Genomic DNA, 25,856 nt, shown 5'->3' on the forward strand with positions numbered 1-25,856 from the left:
TTATAAATAAAGAAATTTTCAAGTGAAATATGAAAATATGAAATGTATATGTGAAATACACATGGCTTCCTGGTTTTGAGGAATTTCCTACTATATTTTTTATAATTTGGCAGCTTGTGAATATATGATTAAGATTATGTTATTGTCAATGTCATTTAAATGTCTCATATAAACACACACACACATACAATACATTTTTAGACTAACTTTAGGTAAAAGACTTTTCTAGGTATGCTTTCAGAAATTACTCAAATACATTCACTACAGAAAATCCAGTAGAAAGTATAAAATGTTCCTGACACTATCAGTTTGTTTTCTCCTAGAAGACACAAATGATATCCCACTTGTGAATCTAGAGAGTTGAGAGTTTTAGGTCTTTCACTCAGCATCTAATCTGACAAAAATCAAAAGAAAGGTTTGTTTTAACTTCTTGCACCTTCAAATTAGAATGAATGAATCAAATGAAGGATATATGTTTCCAACAGCCTGGCAAACCATGACAACTGGTTTATTCTCCAGCTTCATAGGACTCCAAACCGAAATGATTAGGAATAGAAAGGAAATGACCCATAACAATAGGAAGGAGATCACAGTTTGCAGAGCTTTTATGTGGACCTTGATGCTGGGATCTTGAGATCCTTTGTCATGGAGCTGCATCTTCTTGAGATGTTTACACAGAGAACAGATTAGCAGCAGAAAAGATATCAGGGTCAGAGTGAAGGGTATCACGTTTGCAAGCGTGGCTACAGTCAAGTTGGAAAGGCGCATTACATCACTCAATTTGATCTTCCAAGTTACATTTCCTTCATATTCTTTTGTCCACACATTCATATCCATGTTTTTCATCACAAGATGACAAATCAAAAATAACAAAGCTCCCAACACTATCACCAGAACTACACCTTTAGCCTTCCTTTTTAAGTGATAAAAAATAAGTCTGGAGAAATTGGCAATCTTGAGCAAATAAAATATGCTGAGGCTAGCAGCAAGCCAGAGGCTGAAATGGTTGGTTACTGCCCAGGCATTAGAAATAAAAATTCTTACTTTTAAACTAGATGAAGTTGAATTATTAAATTCTGTGAACGATACCAGCTTAAACCAATGGACGAGTTCAATGCTGCCTTTATGGAAAATATGGTTAGTCCCAAAACAGCTCAAAGTAATCCTTATTCATAGAGCCTCTGTTCTTGCTATAAGCTGAAATTTTTCATACTGATGTTGAAGAGAAAGCTGAATTTTCATTGGCTAGCATGCAAATAAAGACATATCTTCTTTCATTGCTTTGCAATGAAAAGCAAAGAGTAACTAATGGAGTCACATCGCCCCTGCCTGATCTAGCCTTAAATAGGCCAAACTCTAACTAGATCCAAGATGCAAAACTTGGACCATCTCAAATCACCAGAGCCAGCCACCAAACCATAGCTTAAGAAAACAGAATCCAAAAACGTGAGATATAAATATCTAACATGGTTTTGGAGAAGTTTCTTTTGCAGAAAAACTGATATAGGTACTCTGCTAAACCAAGAGTGAGAGAAACATGTGTGTCCTTGTTGTGTCAGAAATTCAGGAACCAAAGGAAAAACAGATTAGAAATATCAAAGTTTTTGTAATATGAGGTGAATATTTAAGACTAGAAGAAAACTTTTGGAAAGATCTGGGGGCTATAGGTAACAGTATCTCAAATTTCTACATTTCACAACTAAAATAAGAATCCACTTTAACTCTCTTGAGTTGTATAAGAATGTATGTAAATGGTGGATTTTTACCCTAGGTATATAATGAGCAGAGAAATTAATAATTTTTACATAACAGTTCTCCTAATTTGTATTTTTTTAAATAAAATTATAATGCACACTTAGAAATGGGCCAAAACAAAAATAGGAAAGAGCAATGTATCACAAACACTTGTGTAACCATCATGCAAGGTAAGACATGGAACACTACCAACAGTCTAGGTCCTCTTCCATTCCACTTTCCAAGCCCCTAAACCTTTCTTCACATCTCCTGAGATAAATAATATTGGTAATTTATGATGATCATTTTCTTGATTTTTCTTTATACTTTACCAACTAGGTTTGCAACCCTAAACTCCATAGCTTAGTGTATCCTGCTTTAAATTGTGTATAGGTGCAATTCTGTTTGTTCTTCTTGTTCATGGCTTCTTGCACTTGACATCATGTTTCTGAAATTTACTTATATAATTGCATGTACATGTGATTCATTTTTTTCACCTATGTTGTTCTGCTGTATGAATTTGGTGCAATCATTCATATAATTCCATCATCCTTAGTTAATATATATTCAGCGAGTCTATTTCTGAGCTATTATGAATAACTCTGCTATAAGCATTATTTCATATATCATTTGATGCAATTCCTATCGTAGGGTCGTTAAATATGATGTTAAAATTCTAACAGACATAGAAAAGTGCAAAAAATAATTTAACTAAATGTATTCCTGTCACATTTACCTCCAGTCTCTTTTGTACTATTTGCATATATCTTATCAATTATATGTTTAACTCAATAAGATGCTATTATTTTATTCAGTCAGCATTCATTTATAATTATGCACATATTTATAATTTCTGTTAATTTTTATTTCTTCTTGCATGTTTAACCTTGTATTTTCAATAATTTTTACTCTGACAAATATCATTTGGATTTTTGTTTAAGAAGGTCCACTATTTTTTTGAAACACACTGAAAACATGAGTTCTTTAAATTCTACCTTCCATTTTTCTGTTGAAAATCAGGTTGTTATTTAGAAAGTTGTTCCTTTTAAAATAACCTGTCTTTTCCTCTGGCTACTTTTCAGATTTTCTATTGGTCTTTGATATCCTGTGTCATTTTATGTTAATTTGTTTTTAGTTATCTTGTCTAACCTTTGATTGTTACTAAAAATATATGAATTGATACAGTTTATCACTTTTGGAAAAATCTCCATAACATTGCTTCTGCCCTATCTTATCCCTTTTTATCTCCCAGAAATCCAGAAGTATGTCAGATGCTCTGACTGTAGCATCAATGCCTCTTATCCTCTTAGCCTTGTATTTTCCATCTTGTGGTCTCATTAGGCTTCATTCTTTGTAGTTGTCTTCCAATTCACTAGTTCCCTCTTCTCCTTTATCTAACTGGTTGTTAACTCTGTCTATTGGATTCTCAATATTGTTTATTCATTTTTTCCTCTTATTGTTTTAGTAGTAGAAATAATCTTTTATTCTTCTTCTATAAATCACTTTCTATGGAGAAACAGAACAAAGTACTCTTACCACCAAGTTTTTAAAGAAAATGGGGTTCTTTGGTTGGTTGGTTGGTTGGTGTTTTTTGTTTTGTTTTTTTGTAGTATGCATGACATAAAAATGGTAAAAATTTTCTTCTTTTCCCAAGACTTTGGTCACAAAATAGAATAAAAGCTTGCTCTACACATTCTCCTGCAAGTTAGAAGAACCTGGAAATTGATGTGATGTGAGTGGCTTTTTTTTGGATAGCAGTTTGTCTGTTAATGAATCTTTGCCACACACTCTCCCCACAGAGAAATTCCATGAGCTGTGCTGAATCTCAAAATGCCATTCCAATAAATAAATTATAGCACCTCAGTCCTAGCTAAACCATTCTATTTCATAAATTAATTTTTACTCTTTTATTAGCAGAAATAGGGCTCTGTGCCTTCAAACTTCTTCATTATCAGGTGAGATATAGAGGATGTGAGGGCTTACTTCTATTTTATTTATTTAGTAATGAAATTCTCACTTTAGGTGTGCCAGCAACCTGTGAAGGCTGATGACCTGGGGCAGGATGGGAGAATGCCAGAGGATAGATGGGCAAAGGACTGGACCCTCATTGCCTTCTCCCATCCTCCTCAAAGCTTCAGCACAATTCTGAAGCAAAGCATGCTTGTGGGAGAACCCAGAGTTGCCTAAGATTTAATTCATGCCATCAGGTTAATGGAGCACTTAGGATAATCAAGCTGAGTTTTTAAAATATCCAGAAAGTTGGGCCGGGCGCGGTGGCTCACGCCTGCAATCCCAGCACTTTGGGAGGCCGAGGCGGGTGGATCACGAGGTCAAGAGATCGAGACCATCCTGGTCAACATGGTGAAACCCCGTCTCTACTAAATATACAAAAAAATTAGCTGGGCATGGTGGCGCGTGCCTGTAATCCCAGCTACTCAGGAGGCTGAGGCAGGAGAATTGCCTGAACCCAGGAGGCGGAGGTTGCGGTGAGCCGAGATCGCGCCATTGCACTCCAGCCTGGGTAACAAGAGCAAAACTCCGTCTCAAAAAAAAAAAAAAAAAAAAAAAAAAAAATCCAGAAAGTTAAATTTGTTATACATATAAGTTTCTGAACTGAGATTAGTATTTGCTTTACCTGGCATTAGGCAGTGCTATAAATCAATTATTTAAATATTTATGTAAAATGTAAAAAGGAGTAGATGTACACATATCAAATTTCCATAAACTTTGCAATATAAACATAATTTATACTATTAATCTTTTTTCAACAAAAATGTGAAAACATTAAAAAAATAAAATCTTCACTTTAGAAGTAAGAGCTTGATTATGAAATGGCTTATTTAGCTTTCCAATTAAAGAATTTTATTAACAACACGACTAAATCTTATAGTGCTCCTAACATTAGTTTAAGGTTTTCTATAATGATTTGCTGAAGCAATGTATTTTAATCTAAACCATACTTAATTTCTAAATCTAAATGTCTTCAGCTCAACTTGAAATTTTCTGTTTACTAATATAACTTTCCCACAATGATAGTCTTTTAAAAATTTATTAGACATTATCCAACTATGTATTTCAAAAATAAATTACTTAATGAGATAGATGTAGATGATGATTGACGATGATGATGATTTCAGCTAAAAGGGGCCATACTCTTCTATAAATGTGACTTCATTCATGTTTTCTAAGTGCTACAGTTCAGGGTGATGCACTCAAGAACTTATGTTTCTTATATTATTCTCAGCATCAGGCAAAGACAAACATCCTCAGACAGTATTTCATTAAGAATAAGTTAAAACCAACATATTTTCAATGATTTACTGGCTATTTTTTCTACCATATTCTGAAAATTATGACAAAAGTGCCCAACAACAAAGAATATTCTCTTTTTGGCTGTTGAATTTTCACTGCACTTGCATATGAACTTATACAAATCCTCTATAGAACTACATAGTACATAAACTGTATTTCATCTCCTAATAGTGTCATTAGCAGGCAAAATTCTCTCAACTGCTTATTTACAATCTCAGCTACTGTCACTAAATCTGGGTTATTTTATTATAGCAGTCAAAGTAACACTACATACACACAAACACACTCAAAGATTATACTAAATATGTTTTATGCCTTAACAAAGTCATCTTTCTATGTTTTCTTCTCTAATAGAGAGTCAAAAAATTTATGGTAACAAAATATTTTCCCCAACACAAATGCCTTGTGCATGCATAGTACTGTAATCTTTGAATGATAACAATATAATTATTTCACTTAGGGATAAATGTAGCAAAAATTATCCTATATACTTAATATCTATAGTCCTATATACCTCAATATCTGTGACTTTATTAAAAATTCCCCAATTTCTGCCAATTTAAAATGTAAATCATGAATAATTAAATTGGAAACAAGAAAAAGTCGTTGCAATATAGTTGTTCAAAATCTGGTGTTTCAAATTAAGATTAGCATTAAGGATGTGGATGTACACTTCCTGCTTATATCTTTCTTTTTTAAATTAATTTTTTTAAGTGTAAGATTTTATCCTTATTTCTTTCTACCATAACGCTGTATTCTTTATGCAGCAAAACTCTAATTACAATGGTACGTGTAAGAATATATTGTTTCAGTCTAATTTTATATTCATTCATTTACTTAACATATCTTAACATTTAAAATAGTTTCATTATTGTGGAACATAACATACATAGAGAAAGCAATAAAACCTAAATGCACAGTAAGAGAAAAAAAAAGTCACATCAACACTCATATTCCACACCTTCATCAAAAAATAGAATTTGCCAGCAATCCAGACACTCCTCATATATTCTTTCTTGTTGATATCATTTCCCTTTTGTTTCCTCCCCAGTATCTCAGTTGTTATGATAATCACTTACATGTTTCACTTTAGTTTTGGCACCAATATAATAAATTATAAAAATTTATTTCAAATTATAAGAATTATAAGAGCTTGAAATAATTTATAATTTGTTTTATAAGAAATTATAAGAATTTATAATGTCCTTTGTAAGGAATTATAAGAATTTATTTGCAAAAATGTAAAAAATATTTTTGCAAATTTTATATGAATGTGATTATACTGAATGTTGTTTGATGTTAATAATTACTCATATCTGTATATACTGCTATCTATGTAAATCAAATTTTTTCATTTTTCTTTTTGTATATATTCATTGTAAACATGTTTTTCTAGTTCATTCATTTTGATTGCTGTATAGCATTCTATAAGTGTGCCATAATTTATTTGTTCATTGTATTATTGATGGTTATTTGGGAGACTTCTAAACTTTAGCTATTAAAACTTGGTGACACATACAGAATACATATACTGTATATGTATTCTGATATGAGTGCAAATCCTGAGTCTTGGGATGTGATCCTTCATCTTAATCAAATAATGTCATACTCAAAGTCATTGTACTGATTTTTAATCCTAGGAGCAGTGTTTGAAAACTCCTACTGCTTCATATGCTTTCCAAAATTCATTGAATAATTCTTGCACTTTCATATTTATATAAAATATAATTAAACTTGGCTGGGCGCGGTGGCTCACACTTGTAATCCCTGCACTTTGGGAGGCCAAGGCGAGTGGATAACCTCAGGTAAAAAGTTCAAGACCACCCTGACCAACATGGTGAAAAACCATCTCTACTAAAAATACAAAAATTAGCCAGGCATGGTGACGCACATCTGTAATCCCAGCTACTGAGAAGGCTGAGGCAGGAGAATCACTTGAACCTGGAGGTGGAGGTTGCAGTGAGCGGAGATAGCACCATTGCACTTCAACCTGAGGACAAAGCAAGACTGTCTCAAAAAATAAATAGAATAAAATATTATTAAACTTAACATTTTACAAAACTTTTTCTGTTATAATTCAGAATGTATCTTTAGTTCAAAAATTACATCAATCTTTTAATTCTATGACTATGATTTCATGTACATTTATTAAGGATTAATTATATATTTCATATATTTATTTGTTTATATTTTATTATTGATTTTCTGCTTTTTTCTTGAAGTTTCAAATAATTTTTTGTTATAAGCAAGTGTAATTATACTAGAGATATTTCCTTTAATCAATCATTATGCCAAATGACTTTGAGAAAATATGAGTGGTTAATGGCATATTGTAGGGGAAATTTCAGGATTGTTTAACAAGTCCTAAAAGGACACAGAGAAAAAAATATTAAAATATAAAAATAATGTATAAGTTTAATATAGCTGTCCATGGGAAATACAAATTCTACCATTACTAGTATGGAAAACATGATTGGTAGTTAAACATGCCATGTCTGAATTTTTTTTAAGGCAGGCCTAATATCACTGGACAAGACTCTCTTTAAGGTCCTGGCCTTAAATTTTATGTGCACCTGTTTTCTGAATGTGCAGTAACAGTCTTGTTCTTTTTAAATTCTCTGACCAATGCCAAACAGGAAAGTACCAGGGCATGCTAATGAATGAATTCAACGCTGTCTTCATGGAAAACATGATAATTTCTGAAACAGCTCAAATTAACTTCTATTCAAACACTATGTCCTGACTATAAGATGAAATTTTTTATATTGATGTTGAAGTGAAAGCTGAATTCTCATTTGCTGGCATGCAAATAAAGACATATTCTCTTTCATTGTTTTGCAGTAATTTTCCTTGTTTAACCTCTTCCTAATTTCTGTTCAGCAATGTCAGTTGTCAGGGAATTTTTAAAAACCAACACATAGATACTACATTTGATACCTAAATTGTTAAAAGGAGCTTTGTGGTAACTAGAATCATGACCACCGTGGATTTATTTTTTTAATGTCAGATTTATGTAGACAGAATCCAAAGTTTTCTTATCAAAAGAATCCAAGGTTTTCTTGGGAAGCACAAGAAGGCCAATACTCTTTAAAATCTGCTTGCTAGTAATTTTATGTATAAGTCTGTTGTCAACAAGCTCATTAACAAAAACACAGACACGCATACATGCATACATACTCCTCATGGATGAGAGGAATTACCAACCTATAATTTCCAAATGGAAAATGAATTTCAGGCAAGTCATCCAGGTTGAAATAGCCCTATTTTCCTGCTCACACTTTTTAGTCCATTTTCAATATTTATAAACTTATCTCTCATGCTTAAGCTTTTGAATAAGTAATTCTTTCAAGTCTAGTTAATATTTAAATATGAATTGTTAAATTAAAATATTCAGCAATTTTAAAATATTCTATAGGCACTTAAAAAATGTATTTTCTATTGAAGACTCTAGACTTCCCTCAGTATGAATATTCACTTTCATTTTTCTCTGTTTAATTTACTTTTGATTATGCTATTAAGAAGAATAGATATTAATATTAGTCTTCAATCTTGTCAGGTTTTATAGTATGTAGAGAGCCAGAGTAGCCCACCCCCTCAAGGAGGATCAGCAGCAAGGCTGCTGTGAACTTGGGGTGAACTCCAAGAGAAGAGAAACAATAATAGGAGAATGTGTATGTCTCAGAGAAGAGCAGTAGGACCTAGCAAAAGATAACCAGCTTTCACTGACCTTGCTGCAAGAGAGTTGTCAGCTGAGGTATGTTAACTGAAGTGTCAGAATTATAACCACAAGCTGTTCTGGGTAACTGTACCCTCCCTCTGCTATGTGCTTTGTGAACACATAAAATAAAGTACTCTGAGGCAGGACAGGGCCGGAGAAACTGATACTTTCACTTTCCCGGACCGCCTGGCCCTACTTTTCTATGTTTGTCTTTGTGTTTTTCTTCATCCCCCACCATTCCCTCTTAGGTCTTCGCAGGATGAAGCGCACACCAGAATAGTTATAGTTGTTTCTAAGAGATCTTGGAGTCAGACTGCCAAGATGGGAAACCAGTTTTTCTGTTTCATATAGCGATAATTCTTAGACTCCATTTTACAACTACTCTCTGCCTCAGTATGATCACCCAAAAATGCAGATAATAATAATACTCTCTTTGGGTAGTCCGTGTGAGGAGTTAGTATGTACAGCATTTGTATAACTGCTTTCAATTTTACCTGTCTGGGACAGGAAAAACCAAAGACCTTTTAGTTACTGATTTGATCCTGTGTTACTAGATATTTAGAAGATGCCAGTGAAAATTTCCATTTTTCTTCTTCTTCTCCTTCTTCTTCTTCTGCTTCTTCTTTTTCCTCTTCCTCTTCTTCTTCTTCCTTTTTTTTTTCTGAGAAAGGCTCTTGTTCTGTCACCCAAGCTGGAATGCAGTGTAACAATCATACCTCACTGTAGTTTTGAACTATTGGACATAAGTGATACTCCTGCCTTCCTGACTCAGCTTGCCAAGTAACTGAGACCATAGGTGTGCACCACCAGGCCTGCTAATTTTTAAATTTTTTGTGGAGTCAGGGTTTCCTTATGTTGCCTATTCTAGTCTCGAACTCCCGGGCTCATGTGATTCTTCAACCTTGTCCTCTCAATCCCTGTGCTGGGATTACAGGCATGAGCAACAGTGCCTGCCCAAGAACTTCAATTTTTGAGTAGAATATAGCAAGTTCACAAGAAGGGAAGACGTCCTTCTGCAACAACAACAATAAGAGAGATAAAAGACCAAAGATATTTTTTTAATTCATCAGAGAGTTGTACAAGCAATGAGGACCAGCTGAACTGAAATTCAGCATGAGAGCTTTTGTAGATGAAGAGTCAATTTATATGTTCAGTGCAATCCCTATCAAATACCAGCAGGTATTTTTTGTTTTGCATAAAGTGAAATAGTTGTCCTAAAATATATCTGGAAATACCAAGTTACCAGATCACAAAAAGAAATTTAAAAAAATAACAAAGTTGCAGAATTACATTTTCTGATTTCAAAGCTTATTACAAAGCTGCACTTATCAGGATGTACTGGCATTACAGTAGTCAAAAAGAACATGAAACACAATGGAGAGTCCAGAAATTAACACTGACATTCATGGCCATTTGTATCCAAAAAAATATCATTGCTGTTAAATAGGAATTAATACTTTTTCAACAAATGATACTGAGAAAATTTAGTATCCACATGCATAAAGATGAATTTATATCCTTATTTCATACCATCCCAAGAAAAACTTCATAATTAATCATAGAGCTACATGTAAAAACTGTGTTTAGTAACTGAGATACAAACACCTACTAATTGTATCAAATGCAAGCAATAAATGTTATGGATGCTCCCTAGAATTTGTATTTTTTTTTTGAGACATAATCTCACTCTGCGGCCCAGGCTGGAGTGGAGTGGTACAAACTTGGCTCACAGCAGCCTCCATCTCTGGGCTCAAGCAACCACCCATCTTAGCCTCCTGACTAACTGGGACTACAGGCTACTAGCGCACACCACCATACCCAACAAATTTTTGTATTTTTGGTAGAAACAGAGTTTGGCCATGTCACCCAAGCTGGTCTTGAACTTCTGGGTTTAAGTGATCCACCTGCCTTGGTCTCCCAAAGTGCTCCATTTAAGGCTGACCCACCATGCCCACCCTGATACTATTACTTCTAAATTTAACTTTAACATTTGAAAGAAAAATGTTATATGTGAATAAATAAATAACATATACGAATAATCACCCTTATTCCTCTCTATTAAATCATTTGCCTACATTGTCAGTAAGGACCAACAAAACAAGCATAATTGATCAGAGATTGAAGAATTAAGACTTTGGACAGTCTGACAGTTTTAGTTTAGAGACAAGAGGAGGAACTAGTAAAGGAGACTGAGAAGTAGTGCCCAGTGAACAAGGATAAAATCAGAAGAGGGCAGCATCCAGGAATGCAAATAAGCTATGTTCGATGCTGCTGATAGGTCATGTAACATGAAGATTAAGCATTGGCAATATAGGCTTGTTGGTGATCTTACAAATATCAGAATCAATGAAATGATGACAGCAGTAGCCTCATTGGAAAGAGTTTGTGAGCCAATAGTCAAAGAGGCTTCCTACTTTGGTAAAATACTTATCAACCAATAAGAAAATGCAGCTAAAAAGCTGATTCCTGAAGTCAGCTTTTGATGTGGAAAACCAAAGACCCTTAGCCATTTCTAAGGACTGAACCAATTCAGAGAAGAAGATTTCAATGACTGGAGGGAAGCTTAAATCCTGCTGATGAGGGATGTTGAAAATTCACAAGAATATTCAGGAGGTATTCATATGCTGCTTTCTCAAAGACCTATAGCCATTAACTAGATATCAGTACCCAGAGGAAAGGACACATATCCACACTATCCAAGATGTATCGGTATGGGGACTTAACTAACACTAATGGCTGGGTACCCAAAAAGACACTGTGGCCCACTGGATGGAGTGAAAGATTATTTAAAATTTTTTGTTATTTGTTTTATTTTGTTTTGATTTGGGTTTGTTTAGAGGCACAGTCTTGCTCTACTACCCAGGCTGTAGCATAGTGGCAGGATCATAGCTCACTGCAGCCTTGAATTCCTGGATTTGTAACAGAGTGCCCCCATGTTTTCTAAGAAAAAGAGAATGAATTACTATTTTTTAAATCGATTTATTTATTTATTTTAATACTGAGTTATGTACCACCATGCCAAACTAAATTTGTTTTATTTTAGATTTTTTCTTTTCTTTCTTTCTTTCTTTTTTTTTTTAACTAGAAACAGGATCTTGCTAATGTTGCCCAGGGTGATCTCAAACTCCTGGACTCAAGGGATCCTCCCACTTTGGCCTCCCAAAGTGCCAGGACTACAGACAAGAGCCACCACACCTAGGCTGAAGTGAAAGTTTGTGAAGGTCAGATACTATCTAGAGCTTTGGCTCATATCCATCCCAAGGTGGATTTAATGACTTTGTCATTATTACACTCCCCTTCCTGCATGTGTAACTGAAATGGACTCACATGGCAGCTGCCAGAGCTCTCACATTCTTCCTGACCTGTAGGGTAAGAAACATTATTATAGCAGGGCCAAGGGGAACCCTCTGAAATTCTCCCCTACTGGCAACAATAAATAAAAAGTATTAACTGCATTCTCCAAGGAACAGAATTGGCCATTGCCATGAAAAAAACATTTGACAGTTACAGGAGAGAGTAGTCCTTTTTATATACCTATTCAGTTAACCTGTCTGGCCTCTACCAAAACCAAATGGATTAAAAAATGAGTGCAGATTATCATAAACTTAAATCACCATTTACAAATGCTCTCCAGGATGTGGTGTCTCCACTGAGAATAGCATAGCTTCTGGCACTTGTATATGGCTCTTGATTTGGTGAACATTTCGTATTTGACATGCATTTGGGAGGAAAATGAAAACAAGTTGTCTTTGTGTGGTAAGAGGAAGAGTTCTGCTTCACTGCTTTATGTCAGGGCTATGTGACTGCTGCTCTCAATTTAATTGACGTTTTGCAAAACATCATGCTAATTCAATATATTAATAATGTTACATAACTTGATACATATAAGCAGGAAGTGGAAAGTTCCTCAAATGCAGTATAACACTTAAACATTAAAAAGAAGTGAAATCCCAGAAGAAGAGAGATAAATCTGAGCAGATTCGGGGACCTACAAAATAGATGTTGTTTTTAGGGGTCCAAAGCTCCTGGTCCACAAGTTGAAACATACTTTTTAAAGTAAATGGCATGTTGCCCAAGATATATTTCCTATCATTAAAAAAGAAGCCCAGTGTCTGCCGGCTCTCTTGGGATGTAGGAGCCAACATATTCTACATTTGTGGATAGTGCTCTGACTCATTAATGGAGTTTTCCTAAAGACTATTAGTTTCCAGTAAAATCCAGATCAAAAGATATCTCTACAGCAGACGTAGATTCTGGTCCAAGGTGCTCTGGCCATTGTGCCAGATAATCCAGCAGAATTCAGAGCTGCTACATGCAAGAACAGTGGGCATTATGGAACTCTGTGCATGTCTCCATCAAGCCCATAGGAGAGGGGAGAGCAAACCGCAAGGGAATTAGTGCTAGACCATTTCTTCTCCAGCACATGAGTACCATCTGTCTGAAAAATAAAATAGGAAGTGCAGAACATTAATCCAAGCATACAGCCCCTTGAAGCATAAGGCCCTGTGTAACTGCACAAGCCATATGCTCATAAAACCAGTCACAATTGGAGGGCATATGCACATCTGAGTGCCCCGAGAAGTGGACTGTATTGGGCACAAGCATGTGCTTCCTCAGATTCCCTTGACTGTCTCCTATTGTCTTGGTGAGCACATTGCCTGATCCAGATCATCCTTCTATCTGGGACTTGAATGGATCACCACACTGAGCATGAGGCTTATGACCAAAAAGCAGGTTTGTTGCCCACCACATGTAGACTCTAATTAAAAAGAGTGAGTTTGAAACGAACAAACAAAAAACCGAATTTATCCCAAAGCGAGCTTAGGGGAAGGAACACAAAGCATCATAACTTTAAATGAGCTGCTTCAAATTTGGAGCAGAAACCAGGCATTTTTATATAGTTTGGGAGAAAATCAGCAAGGGCAGGAAAACCCCTGCTACTAGGAAGTTGAATTGATGGCTTCCTGTGCAGAAGTACATTGTAAAAGTGGCCAAGTAGGCATGCTTCCAATATATTCTCCTAGTGGATGGAGTTACAAGGTGACCCATTGGAAGTGAAAGTTCCATGGGGACATGCTTTTGTCAAAGGTGTTCAAACTCAAGCGACTCCATCTTGAATAGGGGCTGAGTAAAATGAGGCTGAGACTTGCTGTGCTACATTCCCAGGAGGTTAGGCATTCTTCATCACAGAATGAATTAGGAAGTCGGCACAAGATAGGGGTCACAAAGACCCTAGTAATAAAACAGGATGCAATAAAGAAGCCAGCCAAAACCAAGATGGCAACAACAGTGACCTCTGGTTGTCCTCACTGCTCATTATACACTAATCATAATGCTTTAACATGCTCAAAGAGACTCCCACCAGCCATGACAGTTTACAAATGCCATAACAACATCTGGAAGCTACTCTGTATGGTCTATAAAGGAAGAGAAACCTTTCATTCTGTGAATTCATAATTAATGCACCCCTTGTTTAGTATATGATCAAGAAATAACCATAAAAATAGCCAACCAGCAGCTCTAGGGGCTGCTCTGCCTCTGCCATTCTTTCATTCCTTTGCTTTCTTAATAAACTTGTTTTCACTTACGGACTCACGCCGAATTTTTTCTTGCTCAAAATCCAAGAACTCCCTCTTGGGGTCTGGATCCAGATGACTTTTTGGTAACATTTTGGTCTGCAAATCGACTGTCAACTCTCAAGGGAGAGATCCCTCTTGGAGCAAATAGATGAACTTGCCCCGTAGGGAATGTCTGGTGAGAGGGAGGTGAACAGCGATATTTGCAGTCCTAAAGGTTTAAGTTGAAAACAAGGAACACAGGGAACGAACAGAGGAGAAAACAGAAGAATAAAACATAATTAATTATATTTTAGAAAAATGAGTGTATTTGTGTTCCCAGACCAAACCAAAGGTTGGGCTGCTTATTCTCGTGGTCCAATAATAAGATGCAGATAAACTGGGAGAGAAGGGAGTTTTTATTTCTGTAACCAGTTACAGAGAGAAGGCCTGGAGATTGTCGCCAAACCAACTCAGAATTACAAAGTTTTTCCAGAGGTTATATACCTTTTAAGCTATACGTCTGTGTGTAACTGTGCATTCATGTAAAGACATAGTGATTAACTTTTTTGATCTATAACTAAGATCTGAGTCTTGAAGATCTTCCTCTGGAGCCTCAGTAAATTTACTTAATCTAAATGGGTCTACGTACTGGGGTGATTTCCCTTATCTTGTCTCCTGCTAAATCATGGAGGTTTGGGAATTCCTTCAGACCCCCAATAAAGTTGTTTGTAGAGGCCTGGGGAGTTTCTTCAGATCCCAAAATAAGTTGTTTAATCCCAAATGAGTCCTGTTAAGAATTCCTTTGTTATCTTGTCATGCTCCAAGGCCCAGCAAAGGCCAAGGCAAAACTCTTGGTGGGCTTTTGTTACATCCCAGCCTTCGTATGAGGGCACTGGCTCTGTCAGCTTTTAATATTTAACTTAACCACTTAGTGAGTGCTGAAACGGTTGTTATAGAGGCCTGCATTAGTGAGACTGGGCTTGCCACACTTGGTTACAGTCTGTCTTTCTCAGCAGCCACCAAGAGGTTGGAAATGTAAGAAAGAAAAGCAGAGAAGGTGGTTCTCCCTCAGGAAAACCATGACCAAAAGGAAAGGGAAAACAAGTGACAGCTGAGCAGACACAGTCTCCCTTCTCTCTCACTTTCATGGACTAAAGCTGACTGTGTTTTCCCCTCATAGCTTTTTGGAAAAGTTGGGAAGCCAAGTGCATGTATCTGATGACCACCATGCTGTCTCTCTCACCTCATCGTGAAGTGGCCGCCAGCAGAGTCAGATCATCATCACCACACATTGTTTCACATCTGCTCTTGCCTCAATCTCCACATGTCCCCCTCTGACTGCCCTGGACTTACATTCCAAATAAATGTCATCACTTTAATATCAGGCATTGGCTCTGATTTTAGATGCCTGTTGCTAAGATATTCATTCAGTTGTACAATTATTCATTCACTTTTCTGTGAGTGTATAATGTGGCAATTAAAATGTTTATTTAGAAAGGATACTAAACAAAATAATATACAAATAACATTTAAGTAAAGTGACTGGTTACTAACTCAATTTTTAAAAACCAAATGCCATTTTTGTTTATATAATCACCAGCTAGAAAATATCATAAAATAAAAATAAAGTCATTCACAATAAAAAATGTATGCAAATATGCCAAAATCTTTTATGCGCTTTTCAAAAAGTATTTTAATAGGTAGCATCTAATTTTGATATTCCACCTTGTCTCCATTTCACACACCTAATATAGCTGCATCAAGGCTACATTATAGTAATATTTCCCTAGAATTGTGGAATAGTCAAACTTTTGCTCTGAGAAATGCTTCTTCTTGGATAAGCCTGCAAACTCAACCTGAAACCAGAACAAAGAAATGCATGCAACTCCAGATTTGTGATGAGTTTCATTTTCATGGGTTTACCACATCAATTTATTCATTTATCCACCAATTTATTTGTTCATTAACATATCATTTTTGACCAACTATTCTTTGTGCTGGCTTTTAGGTCCTGTGAGTTAAGAAAAAGCAAGACAGATTGTATCTCTTCTTTTATGGTGCTTACATTGTACTGGGAAAGATATATGATAAACAAATAACATATAAATTAGATGTGGAGATTATTTATCTTAAGGTTTAAATAACATTGTTATCATTTCATAATGCCAGGAATTAATACAGTCACATAGAATTTAGCTGTTCAACAAGCTGTACGTTTCCTTCTTATATAGAAGGTGCTATCAATTTATATGTCAACACACTTTCTGTCATTTCATCATTTACACCGATTATATTAAAATATTTCTTTAACACATTCCTAACATCAATATACAGATTTCATAGATGCCTTTTTAACATTTGCAGAAAGTTTCATTCAGTAATGATCCATAGTTTCTACGACCTCTTTACACTGAGCTTTTTCTTGAGATAGGAAAGATTTCAGTTCTTGTTAAGGAATTTTTGTTTGTTTGGTGGGTTTTTTTTGTTTTTGGTTTTTTGTGTTTTTTTTTTTTGAGACTGAGTTTCAGTCTTGTTACCCAGGCTGGAGTGCAATGGAGCAATCTCAGCTCGCTGCAAGTTCTGCCTCCCAGGTTCAAACGATTCTCCTGCCTCAGCCTCCCAAGTAGCTGAGAATACAGGCGCATACCACCGTGTTCAGCTAATTTTTGTATTTTTAGTAGAGACAGGGTTTCACCCTGTTGGTCAGGCTGTTCTCTAACTCCTGACCCCAAGTGATCCACCCACCTTGGCCTCCCGAAAGTTCTGGGATTACAGGTGTGAGCCACTTCACCTGGCCTCCTTCATATTCTTCTGTCCACACACTCTCATCCATGGTTATCACAGCAAGCTTACAATCCAAAAATACCAAAGGCCTCAATAGTACCACCAGAACAACACGATTAATTCTATTCTTTAGGTGGAAAAGAATAAGGTTGGAGAAACTGGCAATCTTGAGTAAATAAAATATGCTGAGGCTCGTAGCAAGCCAGATGCTAAAATGTTTGGTTACTGCCCAGGCATTATAAGCAACAAGTCTTACTTCTAGACTATATAAAGCTGGATTAAATGCACTTGAAGACCAATGTAATAATGATACTCAGAGCAAACCAATTCTGAAGAGCAGCAGAGCAGTGAGAATTTGGTCAGCTGAGGCGATCTTTTGTGTCTTGACCCAGTCAATGAAATTTACCAGTGCTATGAAGTCACTGGCAAATTTCCAAGAAAAAATGCTAAGACTACCAGAAATGACAAAATTTTAAGTAGAAACCCTAACTTGTCTAAAGAGACAAAAAGAAAAAATGCAGGCCTAATAACACTGGTTGTGATTCCTTTAATATCTTAAGTTTGATATACACTTGATTCCTGAACATGCAATAATATTCTTTCTGCTTCTAAATTCTTTGACTAATGTCAACAGAAAAGCACCAGGATATGCTAATGGATGAGCTCAATGCTGCTTTTATGGAAATTATTCTTATTCCCAAAATAGCTGAAATGGAATCTGATTCATATACTGTTGTTCTTGCTATATGTTGAAATTTTTTATATTGACTTTGAAGTAAAAGGTGAATTCTCATTTGCTAGTATGCAAATAAAGAAATATTCTTTTTCATTGTTTTGCAATTATTTCCTTGTTTAACCTCTCCATAATTTGTATTTAGCATTTTCAGTTTTTACATAGGGAAATTTTAAAACCCAATATATATGTCATACAATAAATGTCTAAATTGTTAAAGGAACTTGGTCATACCAGGATCATATAAATAAGGATTTATTTTTTAATGCTAGATTTACATATATAGAATCCAAAGCTTTTATCAAAATCATCCAAGGTTTTTCTGGGAACCATAAGAAACCCAATATGCCTTAAAATCAGGTTCCTGCTAACCAATACTTTCCTATGACTTTATTGTTAACAAGTTTATAAATACAAAACACACATTTAAATCCCTTGGAGATGGAAGGAATTATTTTCTTTTAATTTACAAAATGAAAAATGAGTATCCAGGTAGAGGTCATCCAGGTAGAATTAGTCCTATTTTCCCACTCAGGGTTTTCAGACCAGAATAATAGTTATCAAACATATTTCTCATGCTTAGGCCTTTGTAAAGTTACTCTCAAGTCTATTAAATGTTTAAATATTAATTATTTAATTAAACTATTCAGCAATTTTGTAAATATTCTTGACTACCCCATCCTCTGACATATTATCTTGCAGTATTCTCCCCCAACAAGCAGGGTGACTACCTTAACCTTTGGATTGTGAGTTCACTCACGTAATTTGCTTTGGTAAACAGGAAATTAGTAAACTTTATATAGATCTTTGAGATGGCTTCCACATTGGAGTTTCTTGCTCTTCTCCATTTACCATGAGCAGATGCCCACACTAGTACACCGTTCCTAGAAGCAGAATAAGAATGAGATCGCCCCCTCCAGATCTAGCCTAAATTGGCCAAACTCTAACTTCAAGATGCAAAACATGGTCCATCTCAAATTACCAGAATGATCCACCCAAATCCAGCTTAGGAAAATGGAATCTAAAGATATGTGAGGTATCAATATCTAATGTCGTTTTGGAGAAGTTTCTTTTTCAAATAATGCTAACTGATAGAGATACTTTGCTAAACCAGGAGAATGGGAAATATATCCACCCTTGGTGCATCAGGAATCCAACAGCCAAGGGAAACATAGATGAGGAATATCAAAGTTTTGACATGTGAAGTGCATAATTAAAGCTGAAAGAAAAAAGCCTATGGAAAAATCTGGGGTTGGCAAGTGACATCATGCCAAATTTCCACAAGTTGTAACTAAAATAAGAGAGTTTCTATTTCAACTCTCTTAGAGTTGTGTAAGAATGAATATAAATAGCTGATTTTCCCCCTCTGTACATAATGAGAAGAGTAATAATTTCTATGAGACATTTTTCCTAATTAAAAATTTTTATATTAAAATTGTAATGCACACATAGAAATGTGTCAAAATAAAACTAGGAAATACAGCAATGTATCATAAACAGTCAAGCAACCATCATGTAGGGCAAGACAAAGAACATTGCAAACAGCCTAGGTCCACCTCCATGACACTTTCCAAGCCCCCATACCTTTCTTCACAACTCCTGAGGTAAGTAATATCCAAAATTTGTGATCATTTCTTTGATTTTCTTTATACTTCACCAACTAGGTATGTGACCCTAAACTCAGTATCTTGGTTTGGTCTGCTTTGAACTGTGTATAGGTACAATCCTATATGTTTTTATTCATGGCTTCCTAGACTCAACATTATGTATCTGAAATTTAATCAATAGCTGCATGTTCATGTGATTTATCTCTTTTCATTTCTCTACATTGTTTAATTTTATGAATTTATGTAATTATTTATCTATCCTTAGTTGATATATATTTGGACAGTTTCTTTTCTGAACTACTATGAATAATGCTACTATGAACATTCTTTCACATACACTTGCTACAATTCCTTTACATATATCTCTAGGTGTAGAATTACAGGGTCCTTGATTATGATGTCCAAATTATCCTCACAGACATAGAAAGTCCAAAAAATAATTTATCTAAATCTATTTCTGTAACCTTAACTCCAGTCTCTTTATTGCTATTTGCATATATCTTATTAATTATACATTTAGTCCAACAAGACACTATTATTTTAGATAGTGAACATTCATTTAGAATTATGCACATATTTATAATTTCATTAATTTTTATTTCTTCTTACATGTTTAATTTTGTATTTTTGGTAATTTTTATTTTATCTGAAAAAAATATTTTTAATTTCTGTCTATGAAAGGCTGCTATTCTTTGGAAACACACTGAAGACATCATTTCATTGAATTCCTGCTTTCATATTTCCTGTTGAAAATCAGGTTGTTATTTAGAATGTGACTCTTTTTAACATAATCTCTTTTACCTCTAGCTACTTTTCAGATTTTCTATTGATCTTTGATGTCCTGCGTCATTTTATGTTAAATTTTTTTAGTTATTTTGTCCAAAAGTCAATGGCTCCTTAAAATTTATGGAAGGACACATTTCATCATTTTTGGCAAAATTTCCCCAACATTGCTTTTGCCCCATTTCTCTTCTCTAATCTTTCAGAACTCAAGAAGTATGTTAGATATTCTAACTTTAACATCAATGTCTCTTACCCTCCAGCCTTGTATTTTTCTGGAGTTTGTTAGTACGCTAAGCCATAAAAACAGTAACAATTTTCTTCTATTCCCAACTCTTTGGCCAGAGAATAGAATAAAAGCTTGGTCTAGCCATGTTCCTGCAAGTTGAAAGAAACCGGAAATTAATCTGAATTGAGTAGCTTTTTCTGGAATGTGGGTAACACCCACCATGCGCACTGAGGAAGGAGAACTGTCCAGACCCCAGGCACAATTAGTGCCTGAAGAATATCTTATAGTGTTATTACTCAGCTATTTCCTTTATATAATCCTTCATATATAATCATATATTAGTTGATAGAATTAGTGCCTGAAGTATAACTTACTGCTTACATATATCTAGCTTATATACTAATACTTAATACTTACATCTAACATACTTAGTTCTATATAATATTTCTATAGAATCATATAGGTATTGTAGTCAGAGCTGTACTAACACATTTAGTGCTGCTTTATATAATCCTTGCATATAATCACATAGTAGTATGTAGTAGGAGGAATGCCTAGAGCAGTCACAGAACAGAAGCAGTACATGGGAAAACAGCCAGACCAGGACAAGAACCAAAGACCCAGGTGGTGCCGTCCCTGCCTGAAAGGGCATATGCTATACGGCAGGCTTGGAGCAAAAGCCTCTCCTCCTGATAAAGGAGTTGTAGTACCTTGCATCCAGTTCCTGTGGAAAGTAGGCCAGTCACAGTGGCTGTACACCCTGTCAGTCTTTTCTCAATTCTGTGCTGGCTCAAATCATCTTCCCATAAAAATCTTAAGAGAAGAGCACAAGTTGGTCAGTTCCCACTGCATTAAGCTTACAGTATCCTTCTATTAGGAATCCTTTGAAGTCTCCAGCCCCCAGATAAGAAGTGCTGTGCACGACACCTGTTGCACACAGCCTACCTCCTTGCCTCAGTGACCTAATGGGGGTGGGCCCTTTTTTCTGTACACAGCCCTCTACTACTGCACACAGCATGGCCCCCTGCTGTGCATGGCCCACCTCTCTGCCTTGGTGACATAATAGGGTGGCCCCCTTGCTTGTGACTCATGTGATTATGTATGCCCTATTACTAAGCCTATAGATGATGACCTCACTCAGGACCCTGCCCCCTGCTTGTACCTAATAAATACAGATGCTCTTGGGCATTCGGGGGCCCGCTGATCTCCACTCACAGGTGGTGTGGCCCCTGAGGCCATATGCTCATCACCAGTTCTTCAGTGTCCTGTCTCTTTACTTCTTGGATCCTGCACCTCGTCACAGCATAAGGGACACCCCACGACGCTGTGGGGCCCAACAGCCCTACATTGGAAGGCAGCTTGTCTGTTGCAGAGTCCTCACCAAAACTCTCCTCATACAGAAATTGAATAAGCAACTCTGGATCTCAAAATACAATTCCAGTAAATAAAAAATAGTCCCTAAACCACAACTGCACCATTCTATTCTACGAATTAATTTTCATTTTGCTTATATAATAGAAATGGGGCTCTGTGACTTTGAACTCCATCATTACCCAAGTAAAATAGAGATGTGAAGGCTTACGTCTATTTGATTTATTTAATCTAAAATCCTCTCTTTAAGAATAAGAGCTTGATAGTGAAACAGTTTAATTATCTTGCTAATTAAGGAATTCTATTTACGCTAAAATCGAAATCTTTCTTATAGCCTTCCATGGATTAGTTTAAGGTCATCTACAATTATTTGCTTAAGCAATGCCTTTTAAACTAAACTGCACTTAACTTCTAAATCGAAATATATTCAGATTGACTTGAACTTTGTTGTTTACTAATGCAAATTTCCCAAAATGATAATCTTTTAAAAATTTCTTAGACATTATCAAAATTATGTATAATAAAAAATAAATCATTTAATGAGATAAATGTAGATGATTGATGATGACGATGATGTCAGGTAAAAGGGACAATTCTATAAATGTGATTTCAATCATGTTTTCTAAGTGCTGGATTTCAGGGTGATGGGAGAACACTATTATTCTTCCTCATGGCCTTCTAATTCTTGTATTATTCTCAGTATCAGGCCTAGACAAACACCCTCAAGTAATACTTCATCAAGAATAGCTTAAAATCAACATATTCCCAATGATTCACTTGCTATTTTTTTTTTATTTGACCACATTCTAAAAATCATGACAAAAGTGACCTCCAACAAAGAGTACTCTCTTTTTGGTTGTTTAATTTTCTTTGTACTTTCCGATGAACTTATTCAAATTCTCTATGCAATACAGTACCTAAACTTTGTTTCATCTTTTAATAGCATCATCAAGAAGTAAAATTCTCCTAACTTTTCATTTATATTCTCACCTACTGTCAATAAATCTGGGTTATTTTATTATAGCAGTCAGAATAGCATTACATATACACAAACATACCCAAAGATTACACTAAATGTGCTTTATACCTTCACAAAATTGTCTTTCTATATTTTTTGTCTAATAGAGAGCCAAAAAACTTACAGTAACATTTTCCCCAATACATATATGTGCACCTGCATGCCATTGTGACCTTTGAATGGTAGCAATATGAATATAATTATTTCATTTAGGGATAAATTTAACAAAAATTGTCCTGTGTACTTAATACCTACAGTATTGTACTTTATTGGAAATTCACTAACTTCTGCCACTTCGAAATGTGTATGTATTATAAATAATTAAATTAGAAATAAGAAAAAAAGGTTGTCTAGCGAAATAAAGGTGTTCAAAATCAGATGTTTCAAATTCAGATTAGCATTAAGAATATGGATATACAGTTCTTGTCTATCTGCTGCTTTTAAAATTAATTTAACGATATATTTAAAAATTTAACTTGAATTTCTTACTACCATAATGCTCTATTCTTCTTTAATCAGCAAAAACTCTAATTAACATAGTAACTGTGAGAATATGTTGTTTCAGCTTCTTTTATATTCATTAATTTATTTTATTTTTCTACATTTTACATATTTTCATATTTGTAGAACATAATATATAGAGAAAGCAATAAAACCTAAATGTACAGTAAGAGAAAAAATTAACATTAGCATTGATGTTACCAAACCTTGGTCAAAAAATAGAATTTTCCAGCAATCCAGACACTCTCCATATATGGTTTCTAATTGATATCATTTCCCTTTTGTTTCCTCCCTTCTGAGTATCCCAGTTTTTATGTTAATCACTCATATGTTTTATTTTAGAATTTTGTCACCAATGTAGCAAATTATAAGGTATTAAAAATATGTTCTTGAAAACTTTATATAAATTTGATTATCCTGAATTTTTTTTATCTTAATAATTCCTTTCATATCTGTAAATATTGCTATCCATGTAGGTCAATTATACTCATTTTCCTTTTAATTTGTATTATTTGTAAACATGTCTCTCTAGTTTGCTCATTTTGATTGCTGCATAGAACTCTATTATATAAATATATCATAATTTATTTATTCATTTTGTCTCTGATAGACATTTCAGGGACTTCTTAACCTTAGTACTAAAATATAGTGATTTTTTTTGTGTCTATGTATCCTGCTCAGAGAGCAAATTCTGGGTCTTAGGATATGATACTTCATCTTAATCAGATAATTCCATGCTCACCCAAAGTAACTGTACTATTTATAATCTTAAGACTAGTGTATGAAAATTTCTATTGTGTCAGGTCCTTTCCAAAATTAGTAACATCAGATTAATTTTTACACTTTCATATTTGTATAGAATATTATTAAAGTTAACATTTTAGAAACCTTTTTCTATTAAAATTTAGAATGTATCTTTAGTTCAAAAATTATGTTGCTCCTTTTTAATTTATGACTATGATTTCATGACATTTATTAAGAATGAATTATATATTCTACATATTTATTCATATTTCTTTATTAATTTTTCTATTTTTTCTTGAAGTTTCAAATACTCTTGTTATGAGCACGTGTAATTAAACAAGATATATTTCTTTTTTTTTTTTTTGTTAGTAGAATCTTTTTTATTCAGAAAAAAGAAAAAACCCGAAAAACAAAAAAGTTTTCCAACCACACACAGGAGGGGTATGGGTAGGGAGAGGTGTCTGTCCATCCAGCCCTGGCCCCCAGCCCATGTGGTTTTGGCAGCAATAACGGGTGTGGGGTAATGGCCCAAAAAATAGAATGGTGTATGTGTGTATGGGGAGGAAAAGGGTGCAAAGCTATGGGGAGCAGTGAAGGGGAAGGGACAGACGAGGTCAGTACTGGGCACGCCGAAGGTGGGAGGCCATTTCATAACATTTCTTGTTGATCAAACCACCGTGGACACCTTCTTTGCCCATCAGCAGGACTAGCGTCTTGTCAGTCTTGGTGACAGTGACATTGAAGGTGAGGGCTCCACTGGTGCTCTTGGTACGAAGATCCATGCTAAATTCCGCATCCTGCAGCAGTGAGTCCCGGATAACCGAACATTACTGGCCCCCAAGTGTCAGCCCATTCACGTAAAAACTTGACCGGTCTTTGCCAACCAGGACACCAACCTCAGCTGGCTAATGTTGACGAAGGTTTTCCCAGGGACGGCGGCCCAGACGGAGGGCGAGTCCTTGTAGCCCATGATAGCCGCGTCCTGACAGGTCCCGTCCGCCATGAGGTTGTCGATGTAGGCGTTCCACCCGGCCATGGCGCTGCTACTGGGGCTGCTCTCGGCGCTGCTGCTGGGGCCGCTCTCGGCGCTGCTGCTGGGGCCGCGGGTTGGGTTCGAGCTGCCTCGGCTGGCGGGAGTGGGAGGCGGAGAGCTCGGGGAACACGCTGCTGTCCGGACAGCGGCTCTGCTCACTGTGCAGCAGCCCTCGCACCGCCACTTCGACATATTTCTTTAATCAATTATTATGTCAAATGAATTTGAGAAATTATGATTAGTTAGTAGCACATTGTAAGGGAAATTTCAGGATTGTTTAACAACTCCTGAAAGGATTAAAAAAAAAAATGTGAAATAAAAAAATAGTCTGTAAGTTTAATGTAGGTGTCCATGAGAAAATATAAATTCTACCATTACTAGTATATAAAATGATTGGTAATAAACATACAATGTCTGAATTTTTTTAAGGCAGGCCTAATATCACTGGATAAGATTCCCTTTAAGGTCCTGACCTTAATTTCTTTGTGCACCTGATTTCTGAATGTGCAGTAATGCTCTTGTTTCTTTTACATTCTCTGACCAATGTCAAACAGAAAAGCATCAGGGTGTGCAAAGGGATGAGTTTAATGCTGTCTTTATGGAAAACACAATAATTTCCAAACAGCTCAAATTAACTTCTATTCAAACACTATGTCCTGGCATAAGATGAATTTTTTCATACTGTCATTGAAGTGAAAGTTGAATTTTCATTTGCTAGCATGCAAATACAGACA

General features: G+C 35.4%; 2 pseudogenes; both read right to left on the reverse strand.

The window, feature by feature from the left end:
* Positions 1 to 438: 438 nt before the first annotated feature.
* Positions 439 to 21,694, reverse strand: LOC135275347 (taste receptor type 2 member 20-like; annotated as a pseudogene).
* A 3,009-nt stretch (positions 21,695 to 24,703) lies between these two features.
* LOC110567277 (profilin-1-like) lies at positions 24,704 to 25,125 on the reverse strand (annotated as a pseudogene).
* Positions 25,126 to 25,856: the final 731 nt, after the last annotated feature.

This window comes from Aotus nancymaae, unplaced genomic scaffold (genome assembly GCF_030222135.1).
Source record: "Aotus nancymaae isolate 86718 unplaced genomic scaffold, 86718_ANA_hifiasm-v0.15.2.pri h1tg000016l, whole genome shotgun sequence".
In the NCBI taxonomy this organism is placed as follows: Eukaryota; Metazoa; Chordata; class Mammalia; order Primates; family Aotidae; genus Aotus; species Aotus nancymaae.